Consider the following 23313-nt stretch of genomic DNA (forward strand, 5'->3'; position numbering starts at 1 on the left):
TTCTCGCCAGAGCTGAACGATTTTTTCAGGTCCTTGAACCGGGGAAGCTAAGACGAAATAACTTTAATGGATTATATTTGAAGCACCTTCGCTTTGTTGATGGTATCGCACTGCTCGCCTCAAACGTACATACAAGTCAACAACAAACGAAAGAACTAAACACATAAAATTTGTAAGCGAGCCAGAAAATCTGTTGCAACACGGCTAAATAACGTGTAACATATCGCAAACGAAATTGTACATATTATCAATAAAATCTTAGAAATATTCGACGAGTATTTGTATTCAGTACAGATGAAGCCTGGAGAAACAGCGACAAAAATAATCGGAAAAGACGTGGTTTTCAAAACTAGGCTCCCCATTTGTACGAAAAGGAAAGTTTGCAACCAGCATGTACGAGTATCACAAGTTTTGACCTTTTAATGAGAGAACTACTAAAAATCAGAATGTTGCTCGGCAGCCCCAGAGGGATGCATGTTGGGTACTCCGAAGAGACGGAAAAATAAATGGGGAGGAGGGGGGAGGGGGTACGTGTAGCCCGCCGAAAGGTTGGTAGGTACATGGTGGATTCCAAGTGACAAGAAAAGACTGGGACGATGGTCTAATGGAACGTTCGTAGGCGAAATTCAAAAACATGCAAGAGCAACATGGATACGCATAGTTAAAGACCATACTATATGGGGAAATCTAGACGAAGCCTTTACCCAAGCAGTGAGTGTCAAATGGCTGGTGATAGTGATGCCCTTTCCTCACGACTGGCGCATTCCCCATTGTGCAGCATACCGGCTTGGGCAGCTCTTTTTGAGGAGGCAGTTTTTTCCATCTGTGCCTCATGGAATGCAACGGCAAATGCTATTAGAAACACAAACAGAATAAGACCCACAGAACTGAAAATTGGCTTCTGAGTAAAACTCCTTAGCTTTTGTTACGGTAGCTATCTGCAATGGGCTGGTCAAACCGCTGACGTTAGGTGAAAGCGTAGGGGGAATTCGGGAGGGGGTAGTGAGAGGAGAAGGGATATCAACTGCCAGTTTGCAGCCAAGGTGCGCGCTCTGTGGCCTTGTAACGCAGTGGAACTGCTAAAGAACGACGAAAAGGGCGGCAGTCTTCTTCTTGGCCACAAGGATACATTATATACGCATGAGGTGTGTAGCATAAAGTCCATTATGTGTCATCAGTGGAGTATATGCGACCTTTTCCCCGCACTACCACAGGAATGTACAAAATGTGATGCTTGTACTTGAAACTGTAAACGCCACATTGCACGCATTTATAATGGCTAAAGGCTCTCGATGGCTGGATAGAAGAGCTCCGTCACCAGTAATAAAGCTACTCTGCAAGCAGAATGCACCTGATTCCATGCTTGTACGAGTAAAAGATCTGGCAATGTGCCATTCAATACGCGCACATATATTCCTCCTCTGTTGTACTGAGGAAGTTACATTAGCAGTGTCCCCCTCCCGTCCCTCTGCAGTGCAGCTACTTTCACGCTTACTAGGGCCGAAATATATCACACAAGACGCCTTTCTCTCACACAGAATGAGTCTTTCGTCGTCGTCATCGTCGTCGTCGTCATCTCTACCCAATGAACCTGCACTCTCCCATCACATCGTAACTGTTATGAAGTCTGCATCTTGTTTATAGACATAGCACAGTAATTTAACGGCTCCCAGGTTCTAGTGCTTCGTTTCCCAGGGACGCTCAACTGGAAAAGGGATCGATAACCAACCGTCTGCAGTGTTTTCGTTTACAAGTTCGGAGAATGAAGTAGCCGATGCAGGTATGGTAGCTGCTTTGGCCTCTGCCCCATCTTCATCACGACAGTCACGGTCCATGCTGTCTGTTGTCTGTCGGTACAGCGTGGCCTCTTGACACATGGGGAGTTGCCTGTGGGTTTTTTTTCTGGAAAACGTAAAGCTTCAGTAAACTCGCTGTCAGTTTCTTCTCAGGTACTCGCTTTTTTGTAGTGTTACGTTTCTGATTAACTCTCTCAGACGAAGGAACATTATACTAAAACACCAACTATTTGGACAACATACAACACAAGTTAAGCTATAGTGACAGTCATGCAGTCACATCAACGAATTAATGGTATTACTTACCAAAATTAGTTGCAGGAGACAGAACTGGAGGAGATCGAAGAAATGTAAGAGAAGTAAGGGAAAACTTTGCTGATATCTGGAAGCAACGATGGACCTCGTCTCCGGTAAGTAAGGATACAGTTCAACTGCCACCGTACATAAAACAAGGTAAAGAAACCTGAACAGCGATAGTACAAAGCAGATGTTCTGACGGCCATGAAACAGAGCACGCATGAACGCATCGCTGGAACCGCATTGTGACCTTGTCTCTGGAGTATAGGCAGGTGATATTAAACGACCAACTACTAGCCAAGTTTCTGGGAACACGAAATCTGTTTCAAGCCTTTGGAAGCCACCAGTAATATAGGAAATGACTACTGGACCACCAAAGATGAAATTTTGTTGTTTCTTCTTGCTACTTTATGAACAATGATAAAAATTGAGGGAGATGGATACCGAACAAGAATGTGTCAGGAAGTTGAGTAATATTGAAACAACTACGACTAGAGCATAATACGTAGTAAAAGATGATGCATTAAAAGTGACGTTAATTTTTTAACATGACATAATTACGTTAGTTCCTTTCCTTGTCCTAATTACGGCATATGATGACAATGTCTCACACTCTTCATCTTATTGTAGGCCCATGAACAAACTCACTAAGAATAGATCACACCCACATGCAGCTGGTTTTTAATGGATTGTGATGATAAAGGAGATGAAGAAAAACCAGGATAGTGTCCACACCCCGTAAGGCGAGTCAAAGGCCACAAGCAATGCATACTGCGACAACCTGTTCAACAGTGCTGCTGGCAGTTCCACCAACAGTAGAAACGGAAGGGTACACTCTGCAACTTAATTGTCATGAAGTTAAAATATATCCCAGAGTACACTACAAAACGTAGAATTGTAGCTAATGTGGCACTGACAGAGTAATATACGTACTGTCAGTTGCTAGTAGGGCTACCATATATATATATATATATATATATATATATATATATATATATATATATATATATATATATGACGTTAGATATATAAAATAGTTGGTTAGCATGCAACAGTAAAGAAACACTCACAAAGCAAATAATAATTTTTTTTCGATGATTATTGGCGTAAGAAATAAGCTGTTGCCAATGCAGGTGATAAGAGGGAGTGTCTCAAATTTCTGTCGCTCATTTACAAAACGGCATGGGAAATGTGTTAGAATTACGCATACCACTTGTACGCAACTTGTCAGTGGCGGCATGACGGCGTCAAGCGACAGTTTATCGAAAGAGTCTGTTTCAAGCGGGTAAACAGCACTTATCAAGTTCACTTAGAGGCCATTTTATCAGGCAGTAATTCATAAACAAGCCACTCTCTTCGTATAGTCATCGTTCTCTGTAGTCTGTCTAGAGCAACATTGGCGATTAATATTTCCATTACTACAATGAGGATCAATAAAGCTACTGTAATTGATACTCCTACCATCACCTAAACTCCCTGGGAGTGATCGTCAGTTATACTCACGTCACTGACAGCTCGCACAGTTTCGTTGCCAGCAGGTGGCGAGTCAGCAGGTGTAGGCCATCGGAGGGACCAACTCGACGCAAAACTCACGCAGCTTTCTTCCGTCGCCATCGCGTCCGTGAAAGTCGACATCTGCCACTCACTGATTTCCACTAACAGAACACCAGCAGCATTTCACACAATATGCACTTTTCTGTGTAAGCTTGAATAACTCACATACATCGCACAGAGCGAGGAAACTTGCTTTCGACACTCGGTGGCAATTTCGAAACACAGGCACTCGGACAGTTTTCCTGACTGTAGGTCGCGTATTTCAAAAATGATGAAGTGCCTAAGAAGGATATCACGGTGAAACTTCTCACTTGGAAACACTTCACTGAGCTCGATGACGGTCGACGTCTGTGAGAGTGTGTTCGTTATTTGGAGCGACAGCAAAACTGAAAGATAGACGGAATTTGGATATCGAAGGACAGGACAGGTGGGAAGAGAGGATGGTGAAGGGGGGAAGACTGTGAGGTGGTTGGGGTGGAGGGGGGGGGGGGGAGAAGTTGGCAGCCAGCAGGTGGGCGCGCGGCCGGCTGGAGGCGCGCTTCTCGCCGAGCGTCAGCCGACGCGACCGCTAATCGCGCGCTGGACAGATTAATGAGGCGCCCCGCGCAGCACCCACCGTCGCACTGCGGACTGCCGGCCCGCCAGTAGTGGTCTGCGAGCGAGAGCAATCGAGGCGGACCGAGCCCGGCCAGGCGTACAATGTACTCGGAAGAATGCCGGCGCTACGGAGGGAGAGAGAACTGGCCGAGCGCGGCGAGTGGGAGGGGGCAGCGTAAGACTTGTCACGCCGAGATCCATCCGACAAGGCGGCTGACCGCCACAAGGTCGCCGGAGGCAATGGAAGAAGACGGAGGGGAAGTGCGAGGCCGAGAGGGGGCCCGGGCTCCGGTCACGCCGCGACCGCCGGCCGCTCCAGCGCTGCGCGATCGCGCCGCTCCGGCGGCAAGTGGGTCGCGGGGGCTGGCGGCGCCAAACCCGTTCGCCGGCGCTCGCACGTCGAGGATTTCCAGGGGGTGGGCGGTACCGTCTGCGGCGGCAGGAGGGACCCCGCCGCCTCCGGCGCGACGCCGCGGACGCGCCCGCCGCCTCCGCGCCTCATCGACGCGCCTGTCCCGGAGCGCGGCCGCGCGTACACTGCACTGCAAGTTTTATTTCAGTAGCCGGTCGCACACTATTTCAGGACTTTTGAGTATTTCTGACCTGACCGCCCCGCGCCTGGGCGCGCAGCGGCGCACTCACACACACACCCACCCTCTCACTTCCCCCGGGCCCCTCCTCCTACTCTGGCTCCTTCCTCCAAATTAACGCTAGACAGAAACGGTACCGTCACGTGACCGACAGGGGGGCGTCTCATAATAATAACATTGCGCGCACACGCACGCGCTCAGCTAGGCTAGCCCCCCTCCCTCCGCGCCCCTTCGGACGCCAACAAAATCGCGAGAATAGATAGCTATATCGGGTCTTCTATAAATACAAAGATATCTTCGGCCGTTTACATCACGGCGTCCGCGGCGAGCGGCCCCCACAGAGGAATTGTTGCCGCTACTTCGCCGCCGCCGGTAACACCGCCCGCTAACCGATCTACTGGCTATTCCGTGTTCCAGCTTGCTTCCACGTGACACGTGCGACATCCGACGGAATTCTATTTCATAAAAAGACATTTGAGGTGCGTGGCAAACTAGGAAAAAGATAAAAATTACGTATAACTTTATAGCAAACAAAAACAGAAAAAAAGGAATTCACGTTGCGGTTTATGTCACTTTTGAATTTGATCGATTTACTGTACCATTAACTAGTCTAGTTGCACCTAAATACTGTGTGTATATGTTTAAGCTGACTAAAATGTATATAGTCGAAATGAATTTGCCAGGGACACCACAGAGCAATCACCACGACCGTAGTCTAGCTGGACATGGTCCAGAAAAGAAAGTCGATCAAATTCAAAAGCGACTGGACGCGTGTTATACTACATAAACCGCCAATTTAAATCACAGCAGCAGTTCGTCAGCCACAACAGAGATAATGAATTAATGGTGGGGAGAACACATAACAAAGCAGCTCGCAGCAACCGAAGGGCTGACTGGGTCGGTCGTCGAAATATTGCGCATAAAACGGAATCGACAATTGGGCTGTAAACCCGAAAGCAGGCAATTAATCAGTCAGGCCCGGGAAAACGGAGAGACCACAATACAAAGGAAGCTACGGGTGTGACCTCTTGGCGACACACATGTAATTACACACAAGTTCAGCAAGGTAAGGACGTGACGGGAAATTGGCTGCGTCATTCATAAAGGACTTATCAACTTTCAGCTGAATTTGCCTATGGGTAACCGTGGAAAAGCTATATGTGGATGGTTGGACGGGGGTGAGGAGAGAGGGAGGCGTTGAATCTGGGTCCTCTCGAATACAGCTGTAGTTACTCAATCACTGTGCAACCTCGTTCGGTGAAAGCAGCGTAATAAAACCGCATAATGGAAATGTCGCGCAAAATCATGTCCGCTCAGCAAATGGTCGGTAGACGATTCACTGGCTGTTGTACACTATTATTTTCTTCAGGAAGAAATCACAACGCTTACAAATTAATTTCGCCACACCACACTTTTCGTCATTTAGCAGTGTATATGTTGAACAAAAACGAAAAATAGCTTCACAATTTCTGTTGCTAAGGCGTTAGCTATACCGAATTTCTACAAACTATCCATTTATAACCCTGATGCTGCAAGAACTTTCTTCAACTTTATCTGCAACGCGAAAACATAAATGTTGGAGAAATTTTATGAAATAGTCCCAGTTACACAAATATCTCAGATTCGAACCGACACATCTATGCAATTTCGGTGCTAAAAACAGGAATGCTCAAAAAGAGCGAACTTCTTGGAAATTTTTCACACTCATTAGGTAATAGTAAAAGTGAGCAGAAAAGCTGGCTAAGTTGGTCTACGTTAACACGATTATACTGAATACAGCACACACTAAACATAGCTTAGTAACATGTTGATTAGCTGAACCTCTCTCTTTTTTCCAAAATATACTGACTGCCCCGGAAAACTAGTGCACATTCCAGGTAGCAGTAACAAGTGCTGTAGATTAAGTACTCATAAAAATATGTGATTCCTTTATAACGTATTGATTACAGCTATATAAATGTAATGAGTCAACTAAATTGTATGATAACTGCTGAAAACATCAACGATAATGAAGATGGCGCGTTTTCGAATGAAAAGTGTATAACTATACACAATCGTTTGAAATAAATATCACAAAATTCCATTGTCAATTTCACTGAACTTTGACTTTAAAAATGAAACTTTCGTTCCGTCATCCCGGTTTTCTTTTACGAGACACAATTAATGTCAGTTGTGCCACTTGTTTGTATATTTGCTTTTCCTTTATCTCCGCGCACAAGCAGATAATGGAATAACATCGGTAACATTGGCAACCAATGAATGTGACTGTCGGGGTAAGCATTTTGTTCAGTGAAGGTTAAATTTAATTTACATGTTAATTCCTTGCTGGAATGAGTTGTTCCACAGCGTATTGAACGGCCATGCCTAATCTTTCTTTTTCTTTCTTTCTTTCTTTTCTCTCTCCTTTTTGAGTCATCCGTCTTCTTACTGGTTTGATGCGGCCCGCCACGAATTCCTCTCCTGTGCCAACCTCTTCATCTCATAGTAGCACTTGCAACCTGCGTCCTGAATTATTTGCTAGATGTATTCCAGTCTCTGTCTTTATCTACAGTTTTTGCCCTCTACAGCTCCCTCTCGTACCATGCAAGTCATTCCCTGATGTCTTAACAGCTGTATCATCGTGTGCTTTTTCTTTGTCAGAGTTTTCCACAAACTCCTTTCCTCTCCGATTCTGCACAGAACCTCCTCATTCCTCACCTTATCACTCCACTTAATTTTCAATTTTCGTCTGTAGCACCACTCTCAAATGCTTCGATCTTCTTCTGTTCCCATTTTCCCACAGTCCACGTTTCACAACCACAAAATGCTGTGTCCAAACGTACACTCTCAGAAATTTCTTCCTCAAAGTAAGGCCAATGTTTGATACTAGTAGACTTCTCTTGGCCAGGAATTCCATTTTTGATGTCCTCCTTACAATAAAATAAATCTTTTACAACAATAGTGGGAACTTATTTTGCACGGTTATAATGCAAGGACACATCTAACAACACGTAACGACGAAAACAAATCAGCTAAATCATACAGGTTTCAGACGAGACGCTAACATGAAGTTCTGACATTGTTGACGCAACAGCAGCAATATTTTTGGCTAAACTATCCGGAGATTATCAATAACTTATTGACTGCATTCCATATATCTAGCTGCATACTTTTTTTTTTTTGAAAGAACAGCAACTCTGATAATGCTTTAAATAAATATAAATCTGCACTTACTGAAAATTCAAAATATGTTAATAACGAATTTTACATTAAAAATCGTCCAGACCATCAAATCAATCGCCTACGCCTGTTTCGTGCTACAGCGTGTGTGGCGCGGTCTCCTCGTCTATGCTGTCTACCGTGAATTCTAAAATAATTACAGTCAGTTACTGAAACAAAAAATCGCACTCGCTCTGGTGCGTGTGGCGTCGCAGGAGCCCGGTGGCTACGGGTAATCAGCTCTCCCAGGAGTATGAACGGTAACATGTGAATGGACACGCTAAACAGTTTATCCATAAATCTACGAGTTACGTAGCGTATTTACGTAATGCATTCGACGGTGAAACAATGTCATTATCAGGCATGATGCTGGTCCCATGTTGCGTAATAGGGTTAATGAAGCACTTGTCGCCATCCCCGTGTACACACCGGATTTAATTTCGATGCAGCGTTTCCGCCCACACACTGTGTAACTACATCACCGAGAAAGCGCAAGTAAACGCATGATCACAAATGAGTGCCTTTTGTCCTCTTAACCGCACTGTTTGAAAGTTACTGGAGCTCTGGAACAAAAAATTCTGTTTCCACTGTACGAAGAATCTTCAAAATACTTACGGACAGGAGCATGGCCACTTAACGGGTACTTACCTCTTACTTCAGCAGTAAACGATATACAGCTCGTAGCGCCTCTGAAAATAAAAAAATAAAAAAAATGTGTCAGAAACCTATTCAAAATAAACGAACAGGAAACTAAGAAATTATCTGCACATAAATCAGAAAGAGCAATTAACAGAAGCGTTACATTTCAGTTTACGAATTAAAGTATACACTGTAAGAATTTTTACAGCATTAATTTCTCTTGTTAACTAGTTTTTGGTTCGCCATGCCATCATCAAAAAAGAACTGACTATTGTCATCAAAAATGATATTATGAAGACAGTCAGCTTTGGAAAAGATGATACAGCCGATAGGCGTGACGCAGTTTCTCAGAGTATAGTTTATCCGTGACAGTGCAACAATTGTGGGGAAAACACAAGAGGCGTAATGGAGGCTTTACACTTGGAACGAATTATATTTTAAATTAAAAACAACACTACAGCTAAACTATGAAAATTACCATTAAAAAGAACGTAAATTATAATTTACAAATAAACGGAAAAATTTTTGGAAATGCGAAGAAGAGTAAAAATTTTTGTTTTCATTCATATATAACATATCGTAGGGGACATTTCTTCTATGCAGTGACGGAAGAGCCCTTTAATGCAGGATGAAGCACGAAAGATTACTCGATTTCCTTTCATTTTTAAAGCTGTAGGGTAGCCAGCTTCGAAACTGTGCGCGGAAGGTGAGTTAACGGAAATGACCCAAGATAGCGTTGAGAGCCAATCACATTTGCTTGCAATAATGGCAAACACAGAAGATGAAGACGGAGAATGTGCTAATACTCTAGCAGACAAAGAACGTTATAATGGCAAAGAGGGACGTTTTACTCATTTTAGTAAACGGTTGGCTCTAAAGCCACCGGCCACATGGTGGCCAGTTTAAATGCTATGGAGACTATGAGAATACACGCAGGAAAACGTTTAAGTAAGTTGTACAACTTCTAATCGAAATCCGTGAAAGTCTACGAAATGAGCTTGAGCGCTAACTTGGGAGTTATTTTTTCGAACTATACAACGTGTCACTCATTCCTACATAGCTTGTTTCCTTCCATTATTATAACAGAGCATAAACTTGTGGGGAGAGACTACAGCGAAGAAGACAATATTTGAAAACTGTGAAGTTGAGGAAGAGGATACGACTAAAAATGACTATATTGAAGAACCAAAAGAAGAAAACGTTCGCAGATAAAATGAGGCAACGGGAAACTTGATTGCAGCCGCGGACATAAATTATCACAAAGACACTGAAAGTTGCCTTTTTAATATACCACAGTTAAGACTATGTCGCTGAGCTCTTAATGACAGAACACGTAAGCCCCGTAGGGGCCGCAAGGAGACGTGCGTTAATTGATTCTCACTGGTATAGATTAACCAGCCCTTCGTTCGTGGATAATTGACACGAAATATGTGCCTGAATTCCTGCCTTGGCATTGGTAGTCCGCTCGCCTGGCGATAAGTCTAGCTTATCCAAAAAGCACCCGTAAAGATCTTTGGAGATAGCCTGATCTGACCGTGATGTCAGAACGACCACCTACTTATCACGACTCAATTCTTCAGTCCCTTGGGTCGTTACAGAACCCCAAATTGCGTTGTTGTGGAACTAGATGTGCTATATTTGTAGTTCGCTGTTTCTGTAAGTTTCAAGAAAAAACTGCTGCAGCACCTTTTCCATGAGCACGCCAAGTGCTCCGGCAAACGACAACCACTGCCGCGTCGTTCAAGTGGTTCAAATGGCTCTGAGCACCGTGGGACTTAACATCTGAGGTCATCAGTCCCCTAGAACTTAGAACTACTTAAACCTAACTAACCTAAGGACATAACACACATCCATGCCCGAGGCAGGATTCGAACCTGCAAACGTAGCGGTCCCACGGTTCCAAACTGAAGCGCCTAGAACCGCACGGCCACAACGGTTGGCCCGCGTCGTTCATCGATGTATTTATATATGAGAACTCGTGGAAGTGGAAAGTGTTGTACAACGTTTGGATGATTTTGTGGAATTGTGGATGTCTGTGTATGTGTGTGTGTGTGTGTGTGTGTGTGTTTGAGAGCGAGAGAGAGAGAGAGAGAGAGAGAGAGAGAGAGAGCGAGAGAACGCTACGAGATGTGCTCTTCCACCTAACAGGAACGTAGAGGGAACATCTTGCTTAGGCGATGATCAACAGCATGTACGAATTTTACAAAATGCATAACAACGTGCTGTCTGTGATAATGCTATTTCTTCTGCTACCGGTTTCGGTTTTAAACCATCATCAACGGCAGAAAAATTATCGCAGATGTATCACATGTCATGCATACTTTGACATTCGTTACCACTGAAAACCATAATTGCCAATAAAAATTAAAAATTGTGACTAGATTGATATGTGCCATCATTTTTCAATCTAGTCACAATTTTTCATTTTTATTGGCAATTATGGTTTTCAGTGGTAACATATGTCAAAGCATGTATGATGTGACACATCTGCGATAATTTTTCTGCCGTTGACGATGGTTTAAAACCGAAATCGGTAGCAGAACAGATAACATTATCACAGACAGCACAGTGTTATGCATTTTGTAGAAATGTGGAGGTGATGTACAAGGTAAGTATAATACTCAGCGTTTCGTGTCGTCCACTACAGAATACTGAATCAAAGAGTAAGACCTAATTCAACAACACTATATAATAAGCAGATTCCAGCACCCAATATGTTTACTGGCGGCTCACAATGCGTTCGTCGTTTGTCACTAATCCAATCGGCGAGTATTTTCTTAATAATGTAGCAACTGAAGATAACTGATCCCCATACAACGGACTGTCCGTATTCAGCCGTTGTAAGAGGGATGGTTCTATGTTGTTGTAGGTTCCAGCAATCAGACCCTGCTCTTAACAACAGGCGAATTATACGCAGTACTACGTAGGCTTTTGGTGATCCTACGAACAGGTGTTGCATAAAGCGGACGTTTTGATCCACAGTGATAGTTCTCTGGTTTACACCAACTTTTCCCAGATGTATTTTGATCTCCAGGTGAATGCAGATGATTCAAGGTAGGTTTTACCCATCAATAGTGATGGAGCTGTCTGCACTACACACCGATTACTACAAAAATTTATCTGGAAGAAGCATGTATTCATTTCGGCACAAACCGCAGTTTTGTATGGGATAAAGGTGACCTTAGAACTTTACGGTGTATGGTGAAACGTCGACTACACGGTGTGTTACTATCATATCTCGCCACTATGTTTTCTTCGCAGATGATGTTTGACACTGGAATTGGATGAGTTTCTCTGTGATGGTCTCGCATCCTATGTTTTGTAAGTAGTATTTACTTAGCTCGTACACGTTAGGCAAGGAAAAACATTCGCTTGGATCTGGTTGACCTCTAGAACACTCCTCGGGTTGAGAGCAACTGTGCTCTGTGTGTTTAATATTATTGGTATCCCATTTCTTCTCTTCAAAGGAACAGTTATGTGGGGATAAAGCCAAGGTCGTTGTGAAGGCGACAAAATTTAGCCGCGTTCGAGCGTTCTGGAAATCTGTTCGACTTAACAGGAAGAACGTCGTCCAGGACATCAAGCACGACACTGACAGTACAGTGGCGTGCGCCACACAGCATGAGCCGCTGTGCTTGTGGAGGTAGGCTTCTTCTCGCGAGCTGCGTAAAAAAACTGATTTCCCTGGATGTCTTGTACCTTTCAGTCGTTACTGTGGTATCGATGAAACAGTGGCGGGAGATTCCACGACTCGAAATCACAATCGACACAGCCGTTTTTACAGTACATTCATTTCGTGTGCACAATTAGCGAATATTTTTTCGGCTGGAATCTAATGTCGTCTTTGAGTACAACAATGTTCGTGTGAAAGTGAAAACAGAACTTACAACATATGTGGAAGGGAGAGAGGGGAGCGGGAGGTAGGAAGGGGAAATATGGCACAAAACGGTCCGTCAGAAAGCTAAAGGTAACCTTACCAACACACAGGAGAAGTAACATCTTCTACAAAGAAGTGAGAAACCTTAATTCCTTTTCCACACAGCATATACTTCATTCGTGTTGTTACTTCTCGGCGCGCAAATGTTTGTGTGTATAAACCGAACAACGGCTGAAACAGCATTGAAGTAGTGGTGAGGACCACGGCTTCCCACACTTCCACGTCATGAATGGAAGTAAGCCGGACGCCAGTTGTCATTCGTGCGCGCTCAATCTGTCAGAGAGTATAAAAAGTTCCTCCTCAGTCACGGAGTTTGTCCCCAAATAGCTTCACGGCGCCCACCTAAGCGCGACGACTGGCCTCTGGACTCGGAGCATTAAAATTAACAGCCCGTGTGCTCCTACAGACGTTCCCGACGGTATCGATCACCGGTCGATCATCGTGAGAACTGTGCCGTCTGCGTGATCCACGGGAAAGACCGACGCAGCAAACGTTGTTGGTGACGGTCTCTCAGTGAAGCAAGCGTGGTAGAAAACAGGTCGAGTATTTGTCCAACACAGGAATTCTGATGAGTTTTTATCTCATAGTAATAATTTCTTTACCTGAATTGCATGGATGGTCAAACCCATTATGGTAATACAGTACTGTTTGTGAAAATTGCAACAGTCAGAACGAATGGTCGGAATCACTTCAAAATCCGAGGATGTGTAAGCAGTGGAACCATAATAAGTGATAAAGATCGCAGAGGGATAGTGTGCACGTAGGTCGAGCACCGCCCTCTTTTGTGTATCTGGACGGATCAGTCTTAGCCTATGTCACGCTTAGTCAGGGTACAGCCGTCATGGGAAGTGGAAACGTGCCAGCAAGTGCCGGTATGCCTCGTCGATGTCAAAGGGCGAAAATCAGCATGTGAGTTCGCTCGAACGGTTTCCGAATGACAAGTCTCCAGGAAATGATTTGTCGTACCGCGACATTGTGGCTCGTACAGGGACGCTGCTACGACAGTGACGCGTATGTGGAACTAGTGGACTGGACCGTTCACTGCAACGACTGGCCATTGGACCACAGAGCGGGAGGAACGCCATTTCGTCTGCATGGCCGTACCCGACAGATAAGCTTCTTCCACAGTGTTGATTCGTCGTTGGAGCACTGCGACGGGGTAAACATATCTGCCATCTGCTGATGGAGGACTGGTGCCATTGACTGTAACACGCAATCTCGCCTTACCTGTGTATTAAGACCAGCCTGAACAGCAACCGCTACATCAGGCAGGTTTTAGACTCCAATGTGTTGCCCTTCCTTCAGGTACCTGTAAATGTCATATTTCATCAGCACAATGTTCGGGCACACGTAGGCGAGAATCGCATAAGCCTTCTCCGAAGAACGACGGGTACCACTGCTTCCCTCGCCTGCACGTTCGTCTGACATATCGCACGTCCAACATGTCTGGGACACGGTCGGTCGGCATGATTTGCGGACACGCCTACAAACCGCGTAGCAGTGTGTTCCTCAATAGCGTACTCGGGCTCTCTTTGATTTCGTACCACGACATCTAGAAGCTCTGTTTGCAGCACGCGACGGCTTCACGCCGTCCTCAATTCTCGTGGTCAAGTGCATATATACGTATATAATTTTAATTATTTGCGTTTCGTCATGTACCTAATCTGTGGAATAAATTCAATTGTAATCAAATGTCTCCTTCTTGGTTAATCATATTCTGGACGTTGCAGCTCTCCTTTTCGTGCTTGCTAAGGAAATTCGAGCTTGCTAAGTAAAATGTTTTACCCCAACATCCGGCCGGTGTGGCCGAGCGATTCTAGGCGCTTCAGTCTGGAACCGCACGACCGCTACGGTTTCAGGTTCGAATCCTGCTCGGGCATGGATGCGTGTGATGTCCTTAGGTTGGTTGGGTTTAAGTAGTTCTAAGTTCTAGGGGACTGATGACCTCAGATGTTAAGTCCCATAGTGCTCAGAGCCATTTGCACCATTTTTCACCCCAACATGTTTCAGCACTTTCTGTCACATGACAATATCAGTTATATACAAGTATGTTGATACTTTTATATTTTCTATGCATTCTATAGCTTGTCATGGTTTTTGATGCTGTGGTCTTGTTTACCTTGTTTACGCCGTGTTAAAACTGTTATTTCTTTTGAAATTGTCGTTTTTAGCTGTTACGACGTATTTTATTGCGAAGACAAGAAGTTTTTGTCGACATTTCACGAGTTTTGCTGATGAAATATATCAGAGGCGTGTGCAACAGCTAGAAGCGACAATATCAAAAGAAATAAGTATTTTAACACGTCTTCAACAAGTGAAGCACGACCACAGCTTCAAAGAAAAACCTGACCGAGTGGACAGGAAATCCTAAAAAGTTTTGATCGTATGTCAACGGATGGAAGCCAATTTTCTAAATATTATGCGACGACAATCGTATCAAAACGGAAGAGGTCCGAGAGAAGGCCGAAATATTGACGCTTTTTTCCAGAACTGTTACACGGAGGAAGATCGTACGGTGGTTCCTCTAAGTCATTGCACGAAAGCCAAAGTGTCAGATGTCGACCGCAGGATAGAAAAGCAACTGAAATTGCTCAACAGAAAGAAGGTCAGTGGAAGTTTCATTAACCTCTCACAGAATAATTATTGACAGCTGTAGCAGTCGTGCAGTATAGCGGTGTATTTGGTTCCGAGAGGCGGTCGAGCCACATGCATAAATTGGCTAGTTTCTCTATATTCCATTGAAACACCGTCCATTCGAAAAGTTCCGAGATTCTTTTTATTCCTGGCGTACAAGCGACGTCAGTGTGGTAAATACGGTGGCGGCTTCAAGTAACGGCCGGCCGCGGTGGTCTCGCGGTTCTAGGCGCGCAGTCCGGAACCGTGGGACTGCTACGGTCGCAGGTTCGAATCCTGCCTCGGGCATGGATGTGTGTGATGTCTTTAGGTTAGTTAGGTTTAAGTAGTTCTAAGTTCTAGGGGACTGATAACCACAGCAGTTGAGTCCCATAGTGCTCAGAGCCATTTGAACCTTCAAGTAACAATGGTAAACAGCAGATGCACGAGTACATTCAATCTGTGAGCTGTGAGGAGGCAGTGTTAAGTAGCCGACGTGCGCCCACTGTATGTCACAAATCGCAATGGACAAAGTCTCTAAATCAAGTGTTTCACCACATTCTAAAGAAGGTTTTGGAGAAGTGAACATTGTATGTAATGTTTCTCTTGCACACCAATACGAACCTACCACTAAACGACAAAGTGCAAATATCGACATGGAGGATCAACCGACATTCAAGCCAATGTGACGCGCGGTTTTAACAAGATGCCAAAGAAGGACTTTTCTGTCAGGTCCACATGAATGTATGAACATGTTCTGTTTTGTACTCAAATGGGAACATCCTTAACGTTTCTCTGATCTGTATTAATTCAGACTCGAAACGTATTGGACTGACGGGGTGTGTGACGTCAAGTTGTGCATCGGACGATATGCGGGTCAGAGAGGCGCAATATGTTAACACATACAGGATATGATTGTTAAGGTGGACTATTAGTTCGGCGCATGAGATGTATTGAGATAACCCAACCAGAAAGTAAACAATTGTATTAGAGTGCTAATACGAAACAGTTTCAACTTGTTACGAAGTGTGAACACTTTCACACTCATCCGGCTTGCTTCAAAAGAAGATGGCTTAACGCGGCCGTGTCCTCGGTGCCTGAAAGCGTGGGCCGGGCGTTACGGATCGGAAGCGGCCGACACGACGCGACGCGTCCCGGGCTGTCCCGGCGCGGCCGTAGGCGTCGGCCGCCCCTCGGATATGATTAACGCGCCTGGCGCCGCTAATTGCTTTCAATTAGCGCGCCGAGCCTGATACAGCCAAGGTCGGCCGGGCACGTGGGACGGCCGCTGAGGAGGCCGATTTCGAGGGGGGGTGGGGGGGGGGGCCAAGAAGAGCCCAGCCTAGGGCATTTCATCAGGAGGGGGAGGGGGCGAAAAAAGTCGTCTAGACCGGAGCAAACGCTGTTGTAACGAAATCACAGGGAATATTTTTCGCAGCCCCAGCTTCGTAAAAAGTTAAAACCAGAGCATTGTGCGTCAGTCCCAACGATGCCGTGCAACTAATGCAATTTGGAGTTGCCACGTCACGATTTCGCCCGTAATACCTCGAACCACATGCGATAGAGGTAACAGGCACTATTTTTGCTAAATGATGGAAAACTCAAGTCCCTATAGCTTAAGTTTTATGGAGCTGGTGGTTTGACACACAACTGGTCTGAATCATACTTAACAAACAGAATGTAAAAATTTATGCTGAATAACTCAATGTTGGAAGGAGAGAAAAGTTTAGTGACTGGGGAGAAATGACGAAGGGAGTCCCACAAGAATGAATCCTGTATCCACTCCCATTGCTTATACACCGACAGAAAAAAAATCGCAACACCAAAGTATAATTAATGTATAGTAATTAAATTTCTGGAATACAGTAGTCTAGGTAATATATGTGAGTGATTAACATCCCAAAATCAAACGTTAATGTAAGCGCGAGATAAGCCATTGCAAATGTGAAATGCTGATACATTAATAACCCGTGTAAAAGCCAGAATGTGGAATGCAAGCATGCGAACGTGCATGCACCGTGTTGTATAGGTGCCGGAAGTCAATCTATGGCATGCAGTTCCATGCCAGGGACGGTTACTGCCGTCTGTGGATGATGCTGGAGTTGCCGTTCGATGACGTTCCATAAGTACTCGAATGGAGAAAAATCTGGTGATCGAGCAGGTCAAGGGCACATGCCGACACTCTGTAGAGCCTGTTGAGTTACAACAGCGGTATGTGGGTGAGCGTTATCCTGTTGGAAAACACCTCCTGGAATGCTGTTCATGAATGACAACACAAGAGACCGAACAACCAGATTGACGTACAAATTTCCAGCCAGGGTGCGTGGGTTAACCACAGGAGCGCTCCTGCTGTCTTACGAAATCGCACCCAAGACCATAACTTCACGTGTAGGTCCAGAGTGTCTAACATGCAGACACGTTAGTTGCAAGCTTTCGACCGGCCTTCTCATAACCAACATATGGCCATCACTGGCACCGACGCAGAACTAGCTTTCATCAGAAAACACAACAGACCTCCACCCTGCTATCCAATGAGATCTCGCTTGACACCACTGAAGTGGCAAACGGCGGTGATTTGGAGTCAGTGGAATGCACGCTACAGGGAGTGTGGCTCTGAGTTGTCCTTCAACTAATCGATTTGTGACAGTTCGCTGCGGCACTGTGATGTCAAGTGCTGCTTAAACCGCTGCTGCAGATGCAGTACGATGGGAGAGAGCCACACATCGAACACGATAGTATTCCCTACCGGTAGTGCCACGTGGCCGTCCGGAACCCCCTCTTCTTGCGATCATACATTATCGTGACCATCGCTGCCAGCTATCATGTTCGGAGGCTATATTATAACACGGCTTCGTTCAAACTCACTGACGTGCTGATAATGGCGTCTTTGTCGCCTTAAAGGCATTCTTGATTAACATCACCACACCACGCCCAATCTCAAAGGTAACTGACGCTCACGACCGTTACAGCGTGTATTTAAAGCAAACCTGATGGTAGCGCCACTCATGCGTCTGGCGTGAAATTTTAATAGACAGCTTCTGGAAACACGCCTACCTACTTTCGAACTTTCGTTAACGTCGCGCAACTCCTTCTTAGTGCTGCGATTTTGTTCCGTCTGTGTATATGAGACTGTTATTCCACAAAGCATCCATCAAGCATAATTGGTGTCTTTTACAGATGATACTAGTGTTATAATAAATCCCATTAGAGAGAAACCAACAGAAGAGATTGTTAATGATGTATTTCAAAGGATTATTAAGTGGTTCTTTGAAAATGGATACTCCTTAATTTTGGGAAAACTAACTATATTCAGTTCCATACGACAGATGTAGACATACCAACAATTCATATATCACATGAACAGGAATCAGTAAACAGGGTAAAATGCTCCACATCTTTGGATGTACATGCTGATGAAAACTTGAACTGGAAGAAGTATGTTACTGCGCATCTCAAACAATTGAGTTCAGCTACTTTTACTCTTCGTATAATTGCTAGTCTTAGAAACAAGCGAGTCAACCTGTTGACATATTTTGCTCAGTAGCGCCTTATGGAATAATTTTCTGAGGTAAAACACCATTTAGAAAGAAAGTATTGATTGCACAAAAGCCAACAGTAAAAATAATATGTGATATTCACCTGCCACCCGCCGTTGTCATGTTGGGACCTTTCCACAGAGTTACGCATTTTAACTGCACCCTCATAGAATAAATATTCCCTGTATACAAATTTGCTAGTGAAATTTATCATAAATAATCTATCACAGTTTCTGAAGAATAGTGACATCCATACCTACAACTTTAGAGGGAAAAATTATCTTTATTATTCATTGTTAAAGCTGTCAGTAGCTCAGAGTGGGGTTCGAATGCAGCAATAAAAATCTTTGATCATTTCCCCAATACCATTAAATGCCTGACAGGTAGCAAGACAAGTTTTAAATCCAACATAAAAGCATTTCTCCTGGACAACATCTTCTATTACACGGACGAATTTTTATTCAGAAACTGGTAATCTTTAAAAAAGGTATTTTTTAGTGTAGTTGCATTATTAGCACTAAGAAACTATTTGTTCATCAATGTTACCAGTAATCATGTATACATGTCCTGTAAATTGGCTCGTTCCACATTATTTCGATAGAAGAATCGTTCAAGTATTCTACGGAACACGTAGCTAACTAACTAACTATTTTCGCATTCTGAGGATTCAAATTTTGTGAAAAGATCTCCCACAAAGAAAAACGCCGATGCCTCAGTGTCTGCCACCCCAGCTCGGGTTATCATATCCGTGACATTCTCTCTCCTAATTCGTTATAATACAAAACGGGCAGTCCTTCTCTCAACTTTTTCGATGTCCTTCATCAGTCCTCTCTGGTAAAGGATCCCATACCGCGCAGCTGTCCTCTAGCAGAGTAGGACAAGTACAGTGCAAGCAGTCTCTTTTGTAGACGAGGCGGCACGGTAACAGTCCAAGGGGGTTTTCGCTCCACCTCATTATGCAAAGGCTTCTTTACTCTACCAAATTTTGCCTCCCTACTGTATTATCCTACCAAGGTACCCAGTGTCTTCCTCAGATGAAGAAACCACTCCATGATAGGCATTTCCAAAATGATGACGGGATCATTTTCGAGCCTGAATGTTTCCTGGACAGCCAGATGCAGACTTCAGCAACCTAGGTCTCCATAAGTCAAACATCGATGGATAAATCTGCCGCAATCAAGGGTGAACAAATAGGAAACTACTAATACTATCACCAAGTTTTCTCTTCGCAGCTTGATTTTTTCGAAGTGATGGTTACAACTTCATGACTATCCTTTGTGCAGCCAATGCAAAAAGTAGTCGTCAATTTTTTTACTTCTCTACCTCCCTATTTCCTGGTGATACTGCCGTGAAAAAAAAGAGGTTTTCTTGTTTCACTTGTATCCACACTGCTCAAAAAAGTTTTCGTCACACGCATATCTGGGATCGTTTGTGGGCTTAGATTCAAGATTAGCAGGAAATGTAAAAATAAGTCTCATGAAACTAAAAAAATACTTTGTCATGAAATGAAAAGAATAACAAAAATAACTTCACTGTGTCAAAAAGGGCAAATCTTCGAAAATATGTGGATAACATTTGTTACCGTGTTGCCCAATCACATGCATTGAAACATGCTTAGACCCTCCACACGATGGTGGACACTTTGCTGCTCAAGCCTGTCCGACTCACAGTCAGTGTCCCTCTCGAGGTCATCAAATGTGCGGCGACCAATCCTGCGACTCAACTGGTCCCAAGCATTATCATTAGAGTTCGTGTCAGTAGATACCACAGGTTATTCCATCCGTTTCATTCCTACCTCTTGGAGGAAGCTACTCACGAGGTGAACACGGCGTGACAGTGCCTTTATCTTCTTGAAAGACGAATCCATCGCCGAAATGTTGACTGCTGTACTCTAATTACTCTCGACAGTAATGAGAGGAGTTCAATTTCCGTACATAATATTGACTCAAAACATGATTGACCTACCTACCTGTCTACCAGTAGAACCAGTAAGTCTGAATGGTTGAAACGTGCAATGGTAACTGGCGGCCGATACACGTATCTAAAACGATTATCACCCGTCGGACAAGCGGGAGACTTATTCACATTATGTGCACACCATGGTAACCAGGGGTTTGGACTGTTGTTCGTAATGGATGCCTAAAGGCCTAACTAATAGTATCAAGACGGCCGTGTGCTGTCTGGGTTGGCAGAGAGGCCCGCTCCTCCTCCACGTCCCCTTTAATCAAAAACACGCCGATAGTTTCAGTTTTTCTGTATTTGCAAGATATTGACAATTATTTCGATTTATAGGTTTTGAGCTCGAAAGCGCCTTTTTACTGGCGTGGAGGTGGGACGCACACTATGTAAGGTTGGAGCGTAGAAGCATGTCACACTTTTTTCGTCAGTGCACCGGGTGCACCCTTGTACCGGCAGTGTAGGGAGAAGCTTGTTCCGGCAGTTACGTGCGACTCTAGTTTGTGCTGAAGTTAGAAAATTTCAGCCAAGCTGCAGGCTACGACATGCGTAGAAAATTTCGGCCATTGTCGGGACAGTTCTCTGTCATTTCTGTAATAATTATTATCGAACTTAGTAAATTGCCGAAAATAAATTAGCGCACCCTTTTAGAGGCTCCAAATTCACGCAGTATCGTTGCAACAGTGCATTTGTAGTACACGAAATGATTACATTTGCAGATGGAACAGTACAAGTGGTTTTGAGGTACCAGGTATCGGCCCATGCTGAAACACCCATATTAGTTTGTGGTGTAGCCTCCGTGGGCTGCAATGCAGACGCTGACGCTGGCATTCAGTCGATCGTACAGATGGCGAATGCTATTCTGGGATACGTTATGCCAAACCTACTCGACCTGTTCACGTAGTTCTTTAAGAGTTGTGGTTGACGAGTCTCACGAATCACTTCTCGTCCCGTCATATGCCACACATGCTCAACTGGGGGCAAGTCTAAGGATTTTGCTAGCCAGGAAAGTCATTGCACCTCTTGCAGAGCACGTTGCCTGTTGCAAGAACGGCAAAAGCACGGGCCTAACAATATTCTGCACGTACCGAGTGATGGTTAACGTCCCCTCCAGAAACACCAAAAGTGAAACAGAGTTGTAGCTTAACGCGCCATAGGCCATAAGATCTAGGTTGGGGCCAGTAAGTCTCGGACGAATGCACTCTATGAGACAACGCTCACGAGGTCTACATCGTACGCCCAGTGATAGTACCAGTCGAGCCGTGCTCGTCGATGCTGTGTGAGTGGAAGACGAGCTAGAGGTTTGTGTGCCCGTAGTCTCACTGTTAACAACCGCTTTATAACAGTTCGTGTTCACATGTCTGGGCTCACAAGCCCTCTTACCTGTGTGTGGTAGCTGTACGATCTGCCACTGCACCCTTCAAATACGACGATACTGGCGGGCGTCTATGCTGTGTGGACGTTCAGAGCCTCGACTGCGGGTGTGAGAATGTTCACGTGACCACTAATATCAGTAGCGTTGTACAAATGACGCAGCACGTCCAACTTGTGCGGCAATTCTCCGAAAGAACCATCCCGCCACACGGAAGGCCACAGTTTTACCCTTTTCAGACTCTCTGTAAGGAAGCACGGGTGCGCCTCCATGACATGGTTACGTGCTTGCTTCACACGTCTGCACCACACTAAGTCTTCTCATTAAGAGCATTCCCTATTAAAGCTTAGACAGAGATGGCGCTCTGGTAGCTAGGCACTACGCTATTCGTTGGCGGTCGACGTTGTTACCATTATCCGTACATCTACTATCCGCCAGATGGCATATGCCGTCATCGGATCAAAATCGACATCAACTTTCCAGGCGTAATAATCTTTTTCCGGCAGTGTTTAATACTGGAGCAGACTGCACCAGTGTGGTGCGATCATTACAGAGGCAGAGTCAAAAGACAATTCGGACACGAGACCACACTCTCGTTCCTATCTGCACGTAGAGTGGTGGAAGGTTGCAACACTACTCTGCTTTACTTCCGACTCCTGTTGGAGGCGGTATACACGGTAATGATGGTATACGTGCCGATAGTGTGATCGTTGGTACTTTAATACGTATCCACTTCAGTGTGAATGTGTTAGTTCTCTTTTCTCTCTGTCTGACAGTCTTCCCGCAAACACTTCACATAATTTACTACCTGCTGCTTCCTGCACAGTCGTAACTGCACCACTAAGTGGACTACGCCTGTCAACATGAACTAACCGTCCGCGCGTCCACACTTCAGCTGCTGCCCAGGAGAAAATAAGCATTAATGGTTTGCCACATGTACTTGGTTGTATTAACCAACCTAAAAACGTACGCCTCCTAATATTTATATTATTAGTCTGCAAATGAAGTAAATACTGATTTACATTGTCCTGTAAACAAATAAAATATCTGGCTTTATACCTTGTATAACTGCCTTCGTCCGATCTTTGAGCTGATTTACCTAGGCAATTATAGTGGGAATCACGATGGAACTCGGCATTTTTCACATTAACAGTGGGAGAAGTAAAGATGATAAGAGACATAAAAAACGTAGGACTGAGCGAGGATCAACCGGAGGTCTCTGGCCTCG

The 23313-nt window shown here is 44.6% G+C and overlaps 1 protein-coding gene across 4 annotated transcripts in view; it reads right to left on the reverse strand.

Moving 5' to 3' along the window:
- The window catches only part of LOC126262576 (myocyte-specific enhancer factor 2), an 888576-nt gene that overhangs the window by 356878 nt on the left and 508385 nt on the right, over positions 1 to 23313 (reverse strand). For 3 of the 4 annotated variants that reach the window (XM_049959303.1, XM_049959308.1, XM_049959302.1), the window contains one exon: positions 8681 to 8721. The gene's annotated coding sequence lies outside the window, so the exon portion shown is untranslated. Of the gene's footprint in view, positions 1 to 3596; positions 4125 to 8680; positions 8722 to 23313 lie in introns of those variants that run through there. The other variant, XM_049959304.1, reaches the window with a different exon arrangement.

This window comes from Schistocerca nitens, chromosome 6 (genome assembly GCF_023898315.1).
Source record: "Schistocerca nitens isolate TAMUIC-IGC-003100 chromosome 6, iqSchNite1.1, whole genome shotgun sequence".
NCBI lineage: Eukaryota > Metazoa > Arthropoda > Insecta > Orthoptera > Acrididae > Schistocerca > Schistocerca nitens.